Raw genomic sequence first — 12,842 nt, 5'->3', positions numbered from 1 at the left:
GCATCTTAGGTTTGTTTAATGCATCCTCATCAGCGGTGTGACCCTTTGATCTTTTACTTATAAATTCTGTGTCTGATACCAGCTCACTAACACCCGAAGATGGAGCGAGGCTCTGAAAGCTTGTGTTTTCAAATGAACCTGTTGGACTATAACCAGGTGTCGTGTGATTTCTGACCTAAAGCTGAAATGTAATTTGAAACGGCAATAACGCAACACACTGTGATATGGAATATACCCATTCTATTGACAAAAGATATTTTTCAGAATGGTTTTCTTCCTGCAGTCTGAGGGTGTGAACACCTTCTTGGGATACAGTCCCATGCAAGAGCCAACCAGGAATCCTCTAGATCTCCTGCCAAAATTAGCCTAATGTACACGTTTCCATTTAACCATGGGGACTTTCCAATTGAACCTTCTCCCATCCTGACCCCAGATCCATCCACACATATGATGCAGGACAGATCAATAAATCAGGACCAAAACTGAGTTGATTTTTCATCCCCCATCCAGGAAGTTCCCAAGGCCAATTGAAGTGCCATCCTAGAATCAACTAGATGAGCAAATTGAGGAGAAAATGGGAGAATCCAAGAGAAGAAATGCATTCAGCAGAAATTCCAGTTGTTGAGGTTAAGTATTTTTGAAACCGCTTCATGCTTTTGTACTTACCAGGCAGACAGAGAAGGACAAGGCAAGCGGCTCTTGCAGCCATGTCTGCGGTCAAGATGTGCTTGTCGGAGAGTTAAAATTCCAGGCACACTGTCATGGACAAACAAATAGGGAGATGTTAGCAGGGAAACAACTGAGAATTGCATAGAATGGATTAGATCAAGCTGTTCCCATTGAGACTCTTCATTGTTTACCGTTTAAATACAGTAACTGAAACCAGGGGACAATCTATTCAAGTCCCCATTAACTGCAGTCAAACAGAACAGCCCAAAAGGAGACAATTGAAATCTGAAGGGCCTCCATTCCTCCCACCCTCAGTCTGGCAATACAAGTCCCATTTGTACCACACACAGTGCGTACCAATGCCCGATAGCTATTTTCTGAAACTGCATCAGACAAAAACTGCAATTGTTTCCAAACACAAAATCAATTTTTTTCCCTCTAATTTTTGAATGTCATGGTTTGGTTGGGATTAGTGGCAGGAAGCTGATTTTGGTTACAGCATATAATTGATTCAATTGAATAACAAAGAGGACAAAGGTAGCACAATGTGAGGGAACTGCTAGCTATGCCACACTGCTGGCCATTACAAGCAATCAGGAGCCACTTACATCAACTACCCTATGATACTGAATGTAATTATCCAGGTGAAACAAAAACTAATTGCTGACAAAACTCAGCAGGACTGGCAGCGTCTGTGGGGAGAAAGCAGAGTTAACATTTCAAGTCCGGTAACTCACCATCAGAACCATAATTTATTATCTATGTATTCACCACCAGTAGTGAGCAGCAGTAAGTTTCGTGTGAGTCTATATGTCAGTATGCTTTGAACAAGATATAGGACTTGACATGGTGTTGTGTTTAGCGAAATACACAAAATGGACACAGGTACATGCACACAAACATGCAAGCATACAGTGTGCATAATGTGCAACAATTAGAGTGCCTATGAAGTTTTCGGTACTACTCAATAGCATGAAGATTAAAATTCCTGGAAGTGCATTGTACAGATTCAGCAAGAGTGAGAAGCTTTAGTAACCAGGAACAACACTACTGGCACAATATTTATTGGAGCAAGCATAATAAAGAGGAAATTTAGTTCAGAGTTTTATATTTCTTTGCTTTTCATTCATTTACAAGATGTTCTTGAGAAGGGGATGAGCAACTTCTTAAGCTACTGCAGACCCTGTCATAATTATAAATTGTTGGCAGAGACTTGATTTAATTGAGTGGCTTGTTAGGTCATTTCAGAGGTCAAGTAATAGTCAACCTCACTGATGTGGGTACCTGACAGGTAAGCGTGTCATATTTCCTTCTGTAAAGGATGTTAGGAAACCAGATGAGTTTTTGCCATAATCCAGCAGTTTCACAGTCACTATTACCAAGACTTAGCTTTTTATTCAAAGTAAAAGCTGACTTATTAAATGAATGTAAATCTTCCAGCTGTCATGATGGGATTTGAACTTAAGTCTTTGGATCATTTCTCCAAACCTCTGGATTACAAGCTCAACTGGATCACTGCTATCCTATCACACTGCACATGATAAAAAGGCTATTTTTGCTGGTGGGTGAGTCATTGACACCAATTTAAAGTGGTCACTAAGAGAAAGTTTAAGAGTAATTTCCTGATGCAGTTATTGAAGCAAGGAATACTTTGCAACGTGGAGGAGCTGATCTTTTCACACAAGGGAAAAGAAAATAAATATTGGAAGTACAGGGCATAGGAATAGAGCAGATCAGTTAAGCTCAATTTGGATCACCTCAGCAAAAAGGAAATAGAACAAAGAAAAAAGAACAGTACAGCACTGGAACAGGCCCTTCAGCCTTCCAAAGCCACCGTCAACGCATGATGCCTTTCTAAACTAAAAACCTTTTGCCTTTACATGGCCTGTATTCTTCTATTTCCTGCCTATTCATGAATGTCAAGATGCCTCCTAAACATTGCTATTGCATCTGCTTCTACCATCTCCTCTGGGAGCGAATTTTAGGCACTTACCACTTTCTGTGTTACAAACTTGCCTCTCACATTTCCTTCCAACTTGCCCCTTTTTACCTTAAGCCCAGTAATGGACATTTCTACCTTGGGAAAAGGACTCCAACTATCCATTCTACCCACATTTTAGTAAACCTCTACCAGGTCACCCCTCAGCCTCCGATGTTCAAGTGAGAACAAACCAAGCTTATCAAATTTCTCCTCATAGCTAATGCCCTCCAAACCAGGCAACATCCTGGTAAATCGTTTCTGTATCCTCTCCAAAGTCTCAAAGTCCTTCTGGTAGAGTGGAGGCCAGAATTGTACATCATTTTCCAAATATGGCTTAAATAAAGTTCTGTACTGCTGCAACATGACTTGCCAATTTTTATACTCTAATCTATGACCAATGAAGGCAAGCATACCATACACCTTCTTGACCACCTTATCCATGTGGTTTTCTGGTGAGCCATATTTTGTTCATATGTAAATACAAATGTTACATATAACCCACACACACTTCCTGCCCATTATCCTGAAAATGACAACTCTGGCTATAACTTGGTCTTTCAGGCATTGGTAGAATTCACCTGTCACCACAAACAGTAATGACACACATGGTGGTGTAATGGTATTGTCAGTGGATTAATAATCTAGAGACCCAAGCTAATTCTCTGGGGATATGGGTTCAGATCACACTATGGCAGCTGATGAAATTTAAATTTAAGTAGAGGGGGTTGTTGTGTCTCCCTGTCTCTCATGCATTTTTGTACCACTGCCTACCCTAATTTTATTTATTTAAAGCAGCAATAAGCAAATGTCTGCAACCTCCTTCTCAGGGAGTTAGGGGCCATATGTCACAGCTGAGCCCATACCTGACCCCACATCTGTGCTGTTTGAAGCACAGCAAGAAGATTTGGGGGCCCAGACCCAGACCAGAGACTCCAGGATTGTTCACACTGCACCCAGACATCATCATCAGCAGTCTCTCGAATCAAGGAGGATGGTCAGGCATGGGGTCTTTGAATGTGAGAGGCTTTTGTACTGCAACTACTACACAGTTGTGGCTCACTGGCAGACTCTTCCACTCTTGAGCTCTTGAGTCAGACACATTTGGAAAGATTTGCAAATCGTCAATCAACTTGTCTGGCCACATTACACAGTCATATTCAACAGCCATCCAAAGCTTCTGGCTCAAAGGCTGGGACACTATCCATTGTTGCCTTGAAGGCTATCTCTCCCAGAAACCTCAGGACATTTCAGCAGCCTGGCCTCCTTCTGCAGCCACTTATGGGCCAAGACTATGAGCGGGGTGAAAGGCTCTTCAAGATGAAATACGTTAGAAAATGCCATGAATGAACAGGGGTGACCCTGGACAAATGGGCTTATACAACCTGCTTGCTGCTATCTGCATCCTCATTTCTGCAGGAGATCCCAACAGATGTCTTTGAAGCAGCTCCTCAGGATCAGCCATTCTGCCTCCATTGGTTCACTCCTGCTCACTTTGATTTGGATTGACCTGGTCCCCAGTGATTTCTACTGGTTTCTTGTACACCTACCAACCAACTCTTGTCTCTGAATTTTTCAGCTACCATTCCGCAGCAATCCCCTTCAGCGATATCCTTATTCCCTTTGTTAATCAACACTAACGTCCACTGCCTTTTCTCTGCTCTGCCACTGTTAGATAACATGACCCCCATCTCCGAAATTGCTTTGCAAAATTCAAAACACAATCAGATCAGCCATGATCTTATTGAGCTTTGTAGCAGGGTCCAGGAGCCGGCTAATCTATTTTTTCTCCCAATGTCTTACATCTAACCTCCTCACTCCATTTTCTAAAGACCCTTCTCTTCAACCCATGCTATAAACAAGTGTTCATTTATCTTCTGCTCTGAACAAAGTGACCAAACAACTGTAAGTTATCAGTGAATAGAATTGGTAGGCAGGTAATCCTCAGAGCTCTTACTTTCAGAATTTTGGGGTTAGTATTCCACAATCAGTTTATTTGGCCTTTTCACAACATTTCAATGTTTCTGTTCTCTCTGCATCTGACACACTTTTTACGCTGTGATGAATTACATTGGTATTGTTTGGGGTCTCACAGTTGTTGCTTCTGTTTCGACAGTAGGCTAACTCAGTTATAAGGGGAAGTTGTGTGTTTTGGCTGATCATCCAGCCACAAGCGTACAGGTCCTGACTTGCACAGTTACTGATGCACTGGGCCCCTCTTTCAGCTTGTGTGAAATCTCAGTATGTCCAGTGTCCAGTATTTAGCCACCCAAAGTCGGCTACTCTCAGCCAGGACAACAACACTGGGCTTGAGGAGGTGGATACAGGAATGTGAGATCAGCAAGGGTTATCACTCCTGATCATTTTTCAGTGCCAACTCCTGGCAAATCCACTGGTGTAGAGGTTGAGGGAAGCCACAAAATCTGTTTCAATTCTAAAGCTTCCTAAAAAAATTCCAGAGACACACTTATCTAATCTCACACATGAGGAATACTCACTTCGTTGAAGATGGAGGGTACTCCAAGGAGACTGAAACCCAACTAAAGTCAGAAACTACTTTCGGTTATGCTAAGCTAGAGTTGGCCACAGATATTTGAAATCAATTTTACACCCTTATTACTTTCCAACTTTGGGACTCTTGTGATGGAGATTGTCCCATAATCATTGAATAGTGAAGCAGTCCAACAGGCCAGATAGCCCATGCCTGCTCCTAACTCAAAGGTTCATCGATATAAACTGAAGTCATTAATGTATATCAAAACTAGCCATAGTTCTGGTACTGGATTCTGATAAACATCGCAGTATCCCTGAGTCTGCAAAAAGTATATCACAACTGTTTTCTGTTCCTCAGGCAATTTTATATCAATATTCTCACTGCATTTTTTATTGCATGGGCTCCAACGTTGTTAACATTTGCCTAAAGTGATGCTTTACCAAAAGCCTTTTTTGTGAAAGCAATATACGGAACACTAACTGCACTGTCCTTACCCAACAGTAACTTATACTTAAAATTACAGTTTAATGACACAAGGTAGTCCACTGGAATGTACTGTTAAACAAAATTTAACACCCTGTTACTTCAACAAAAACTCCAATCAAGATACATGTTTGTCCTTAACCGTCTGTGCTGTTCTTTGTCTATGCTCCTCTATTAGTTCCTGCCTGTTAATTTTCCTCATGACTTTTGTTTCTAGAAGCTTCTGCGCCATCATTGTTAAACTAACTGGTTTGTAATTGCCAGGCATATCCTACTCTCATTTTTTGAACAAGGATTTGCAATTCTATATCTCACTATAAATTACTATTTACCTCCATTAGTGTGGCTTTGATTGAATTTAACATCTGTGAGACCCCAGCATGGTTTGGCATTCAATTCATCCTTCACCCCATCATTGCTGGCCGTGTCTTCAGCTGTCTGCGCTCTAAGCTCTGTAATGCTTTTCCTAAAATGCTCCTTTAAAATGGCCTTTAACACTAATTTCCTCGACTGAACATTCAGTGACAGAATTATTACACAGAAAGGAAATGGAGGCTGTTTGGCCCATCTTGTCTGCAGGGGCTTGCCAAATGACCAGTTTACTTAGAGCTAATCTCCTGCCTTCCCCCTGCAACCCTGCACGTTCTTCCTTTTCAGATAACCATCTAATTCCATTTTGAATGTAACCTCCTGTCCAACGTTGACTCAATGTCAAACGTTGCTTAGTAACACTCCTGTGAAGCGGCCTAGGAAGGACATTTTCCTCCATTAAGAGGTGTTGAGATTCTTGTTGACAAAATGATGGCGAAACGCATTAGGGAACGGTTTAGAAGCAGCATCTCTGTTGGTAAAATGGAGTTGATCCTGTGGGAGATCACTGGATGAGATTCTAGCCCTTACTAAGGCAGCAAGCCAGGTCTGTGTCATTTGGAAGCCTTACAGTTCAGCTTTCTCTGCAGGAGTTCCTGCTGTGTTCTGGCAGATCTGCAGTTGCTGGAGCACACATCTGGGTGTAATTACAGTGTATCCTCCATTCCCCTCCCCATCTATTCACACACATACACACCTCCCCCACCTCCAGCTCTGCAACGCCGGGCTTCAGAAACCAACAGAACAAAGAGCTCTGACTTCGGGGCTGCTTTATTTTTTTAAGCAGTCTTTTTAAAATTTACCTCTAGTGTTAAAAAAAAAATAGTTTGGTTCAACAGGTTTTTTTTCGGAAAGTAATATTTGTATGAAATACTGTGGGAAAGGCAAATACTTAGAGCACAGACTGAGCCCAGGAATAGTTCACACCTCGCAGGGTGATTCTATTTGAGGGAATAAAAGTTAAAAGCACACAAAATGCATTTTTCTACAGCTTAACTTTCCACTTACTCCTGCTTTAAAGTTAATTTGTACAACCCCCAAAAGTTTCTAATTATTTAACGAATAGATCTGAAAGATCTGAATAGATGCAGCTCCAGATTTTGAAGTTTTGTCTAAAGTGAGACTATGAGGTGATCAGAGTACGGTAGACTGTAGGAAAGTACAAAGAGAAGGATAGAAGTTAGTGATCATCTTGTATCTGTGGATCTCCCACACAATACCTAATATATAGTGATCTTTCTTACCGGATCCGCTTGTACAACTCCACAAATTTTCTCGCACTGAGTCTGATTGAAACACACCCCAGATGGCACACCAGCTCCTGCCCCTGACTCAGGGCTCCTCTGGGTCTTAAAGCCTGGTCACTGTACTGCAACGTAAACTCCAGCGTCAAGGATCTCCCTCAAGCTGTCCGCAATTAAGTAAATGCTTGGTAACTTCCGCAGGGTCGACAGCTCAGCAAGGTAAATGGCAGCAAAAATATTTCAGTTATTTATTTCACAAGCCCTGTCTTGCCTTCTGACCACCATCTCTATCACAGTCCCTCCTGTAGTTTATGGATATGGCTGTAGTCAGGACCAAACTAGCCATTATTACAGTGTAGCCAATCTTGAAAGGCTCTTTGAACATGTAAGCCATCACAAACCAATCTTGTCTTCACCCAACATTCACACTCTGAAACTTTCCCTGCAGGAGTAATTAGGGAGTGTTTGGGAACAAGGACCCTGGTTGAATTTCCCCCTTTCTGACATCAAGCTGCTGCGGTTAATTATAATGTTCGTACTCCTGCCCTCTTTGAGACCTGCTAACTAAGCACTGACTGGACAGTCTCACCAGGCAGGCACCAGTCAGTTACAGTGCCTCACCTGGAGGTGCAGGAAGCAGAGTCCATGAATATTTCTAAGGCTGAGTTAGAGAGAATGCTGATAAGCAAGTGGCTGGAAGGTTATGAGGTATAGGCAGAAATGTGGAGTAATCAGATCAGCCAAGATTTATTGAATGGTGGAGCAGGCTTGAAGGGCTGTGTGACCTACTGCTGTTCCTATTTGAATGTACCCAATTTCCATCAACCAGCCAATTCTCCCGCAGAATCCCTCTGCCTGGATGGATTTGTCGCAGAAACCTAAGCCACGTAACTGCCCAGGAGACAAAGGCACCACCATTTGTAAGAACATTTCCATTGAACGCAAGCCAATTTCTAGACTCGAGTGATTGTGTGAAAGCCAAGGGTTCTGCCCATCTGACATCATCATTGGCATTATTATTATTATAGAATTATAGAATCCCCACAGTGTGGAAACAGGCCCTTCGGCCCAACAAGTCCACACCGAACCTCAGAGCATCCCACCCAGACCCATCTCCCTATAACCCACCTAATCTACACCTCCCTGAACACTATGGGCAATTTAGTATGGCCAATCCACCTAACCTGCACATCTTTGGATTGTGGGAGGAAACCGGAACACCTGGAGGAAACCCACGTAGACACGGGGAGAATGTGCAAACTCCACACAGGCAGTCGCCCAAGGCTGGAATTGAATCCGGGTCCCTGGTGCTGTGAGGCAGCAGTGCTAACCACTGTGCCACTGTGCCACTGTGCCACCCCTTGTCTGTTTACAAATTTGCACTGTCCAAGAGTGTTACCTACCACCCACTTTTCCCTTTGTTCCTTCGTCCTATTGTTAATCAAGGCTGTCATTCCTGTGCGGTAGATGGGAAGTGCTGCAATGTCAGAGATCACATCTTTCACATCAGATGCTAAACAGTGGCTCTCTCTGCCCCTTCAAACATAAAAGAAGGCATGTCAGTATTTCAAGGTAGAGCAGAGTTCTTCCTGATGTCCAAGCCAATATTTATCCTTTATATGGGTTCAAAACCAAAAAGTCACCAGAATATACCCACCGATGGAGTTGAAAACCTGTGATAGATTATGATACTCACCACAAATGTTTTAAATTATAAGAGAGGTGCCTAGAAGGAAGCCTAGGTGAAAGCTGAAAGAGATCTAGGAGTAATGAAAAGTATCAATATTGATGATGCCTAGACTTGCTAATGCGCAAACTATGACAGAACGGGAGAAAGGCTTGTCCCAAACAATAGTGATGCCATGTGGCTCATATTATCCTTTCAAATCCATGAAATTTCCTGGCACTTGTAAAAGTATGGAATTTCTTGAATTTGACTCATGGCAATGAAACAATAGCGAAAGAGTTCAGAGTTATGGTGTGTAGTTTGGAGGCAGTGGTGTTCCCATACATATGCTGCCCTTGTCCTTCGAGATGGTTGAAGTTGTGGCAAAGTATCAATCTGAGGCCATGGTGCTGAAGCTGCTTCTTGTTGTGCTCAGGACGCCCCTTGAAAACATTGCTCAGTTTTGATCTTTGATGTTCAAAGCACTAAAACACACAATGCCTAGATTCTTCACTCTTCAGCTGGATATGAAGCAATCTCAGACATTTCCATACCAAGTGGAATGTAGACAGTGTAAACCTGCGCCACCATTTCAGGTTAAAGCCGGGCTGTAGCGGAAGCCTGGTAAACAGAGATTTCAATAAAAAGCAAAATACTGAGGATGCTGGAAATTTGAAACAGAAGAGCAAAAAATGCTGGAAAAACTCAACAGATCTGGGATTACTCAGCACCCCGCCCCCCCCCCCCCACCCCACCACAAACTCCAATGCTTTTATCAAGAATCTATCTACCTCAGCCTTAAAAATATTCAAAGACTCTATTTCTACCATAAGATATAAGGGCAAAATTAGGCCATTTTGTCCATCGTGTCTGCTCTACCATTCGATCATGGCTGATGTTTCTCAACCCCATTTTCCTGATTTCTCCCTGTAACCCTTGATCCCCTTCTGAATCGAGAACCTATCTATCTCTGTCTTTGACAATCAATGACTTGGCCTCCCACAGCCTTCTGCAGCAATGAGTTCCACAGATTCCACCACCCTCTAGCTGAAAAAATTCCTCCTCGTCTCAGTTCTAAACTATCGCCCCTTCATGCTGAGGCTGTGCCCTTGGGTCCTAGTCTTTCCGACTAGTGGAAACATCTTCTCCACATCTACTCTATCCAAGTCACTCAGTATTTTGTAAGGTTCAATGAGATCTCCCCTCATCCTTCTAAACTCCATCAAACACAGACCCAGAATCCTCAACCACATATATGACACGCTCTTCATCCCTAGGATCATTCTTATAAACCTCCTCTGTATGTCCTCCAGGGCTAGCACATCCTTCCTTAGATACAGGACCCAAAACTGCTCACAATGTACCAAATGTGGTCTGACCAGAGCTTTATACAGTACATTTCATTTCTTGTATTCTAGCTGTCTCTAAATGAAGGCTAACATTTCATTTGCCTTCCTAACTGCCAAATGAACCTGCATGTGAATGTTAAGGGAATCCTGAACTAGGGATCCTAAGTCCCTTTGTGCTTCAGATTTCTAAAGTCTTTCCCCATTTAGAAAATAGTCTATGCCTCTATTATTCCTACCAAAGTGCATAAATTCACACTTGCCATGTTATATTTGATCTGTCAATTCCTTGCCCCCTCTCTATGCCTGTCCAAGCCTTTCTGCAGCTTCTCCACTTCCTCAACATTACCTGCCCCTCCTCCTATCTTTGTGTAATCTGTTAATTTAACAAGAATGCCCTCAGTTCATTCATCCAGATTGTTAATCTATAACGTGAATAGCTGTGATTTCAAGATGGACCCCCTCCACCACGGAACTCCACTAGTCACTGGTTGCCATTCTGAAAAAGACCCCTTCATCCCCACTGCCTGCCTTCTGCCAGTCAGCCAATCCTCTGTCCATGCCAGTACCTTGCCCCTAACACCATGGGCTCTTATCTGCTTTAGCAGCCTCCTGTGCGGCACCTTGTCAAGGCCTTCTGGAAATCAAAATAGGTCACGTCCACTGGTTCTCCTTTGTCTAACTTGCTCGCTACATCCTCAAAGAACTTTAACAGATTTGGCACCTCCAGGTGAGGCAGTTTCACAAACTGGCACCTGCCTGGTGAGACTGGATACTGTCCTTTTGGTGCTTAGTGGGCAGATCTCAAAGCAGGCATGAGTAGGAACATTATAATTGAGCACAGCAGCTTGAGGTCAGAAAGTGGACAGCCAAGGTCCTCATTCCCAATCACTCCCTAGTTGCTCCGGCTGGAAAGGTGCCAGACTGTGAGTATTCGGGAAGGCAAGATTGGTTTCTGATGACTTACATGGTCAAAGAGCATTAGAATAAACTGTATTCACATCCAGCCACTCTGAGTGGAGGTCCACAATGGCTAAGAACATTGAGCCTATGAAAGAACTTGCATAGTCGATGTGTAATGGTATCCAGGTTTACCTGGCCTTCCTATGAATATGGGGAAGCTGCTGGCAGAAACTTTTGTCCCTGTTGGCACTGTGGGCACTGCCTGCCAATGCAGCTATGTCTGCACCTAATCCTAACCATCAGACATAACTTTTTTCCAATATCTTCATTTGGGAAATACCTGGATGATTCTGGTAGATTTCAGCCAATATCTGGCAGTGACCTTTGCTCGGGACAATCAGTCTTGCTCTGCATAATAATATGTCATCTTCCATGGTGACCCAGTCTCTTTGGGTCACAAAAGATTTCAATTCCGCCTTTGATGGCCCTTTGGTTTCCCCCATCACTCCATCACCAGCTGCTTCAGTTTTGCCAGGACTGGATCTTTCTGTGTTCAAGATTGACTGCATAATAACAATGGCCAGTTTGGTACTGACTACAGCTATCTGTAAATTATAGATGTTTCAAGTCGAATGCGACTTGTCTTTTGAACAATTCTGAATAGTTCTAACATGGTCCAGTTCTGAAGAAGAGTCATACCAGACTCGAAATGTTAACTCTATTTCTCCCTCCACAAATGCTGCCAGATCTGTTGAGTTTCTCCAACATTCTCTGTTCTTAAGTAAGGAAAATTCAAGGCTGCTGCCGATAAATTTTAAGCAGGGTGGTATTTCATTACACAGACTGATGCAGGGAAAAGCAATTCACCAGTTAAAAAGACAAGCAGAATAATTAGTTATTGATCTCCAGACATGGAGTACAAAACCAAGAAAATTATTCAAGATCTTGTACAGGACCTGAGTTGGGCCAGTGTTAGAATACATTGTAAAGTTTTGGGTATCACATTATAGTGAACAGGGAAGATATTTTTTCACTGAAGCTGAGATGAGGGGACAGTTGATACAGATCACCAAGATAGGGATGGATTGTGCTAAGTTAAATAATGACAGATTCTTTCCTATGTTCACCAGAGGTACCAATTTCAAATCACATTAGAAAAAAAGTTGAATGGGAGTCTTGTGATCAGTTACATCAATCTGATTTACATGACTCTTATTACAGTGCATCTCCCCCCAAGTTTCTCTCCAAGTGTTCCAATAGTTTACATTCATAGTAAGATATTTTCCTAACCAGCCTATTCAGAGATGTTATCACATACTTCTAGAGCAGGTGGGTCTCAAACTTGGGCCTCCTGGCTCAGACATAGGGATATTATCACTGCAGCACAATAGCCCTTACTTTTCCTAGTAATCATCAATATAATTATCAATGTCATTATTACCATTATTATTGCTTTCATCGTCATTTCCACCCCAGCCTTCCCCACTCAAAGTCTAGACCACAGAGGTTGAGATGATATGGAACTCTGACTGGACACCCTGATCTGCAGTTCACCACTAGAGTGACTGTGCACCATATCTGGAATATTCAGACTACTCAATACACTGTCTGAGAAATAGCAAGAACTGCAGATGCTGGAGTACGAGACAAAACAGTATGGAGCTGGAGGAACACAGCAGGCCAGGCGTAG

At 42.7% G+C, this 12,842-nt stretch overlaps 1 protein-coding gene across 1 annotated transcript in view; it reads right to left on the bottom strand.

Annotated features, from left to right (window-relative positions):
- The window catches only part of LOC109926944 (adaptin ear-binding coat-associated protein 2), a 34,351-nt gene that overhangs the window by 4,980 nt on the left and 16,529 nt on the right, over positions 1–12,842 (bottom strand). The gene's annotated exons all lie outside the window — the stretch shown is intronic.

This window comes from Rhincodon typus, chromosome 31 (assembly GCF_021869965.1).
Source record: "Rhincodon typus isolate 14 chromosome 31, sRhiTyp1.1, whole genome shotgun sequence".
Classification (NCBI taxonomy): domain Eukaryota; kingdom Metazoa; phylum Chordata; class Chondrichthyes; order Orectolobiformes; family Rhincodontidae; genus Rhincodon; species Rhincodon typus.
Note: the sequence above shows the minus strand (reverse complement) of the source record. Positions and strands in the feature narration are given on the sequence as shown.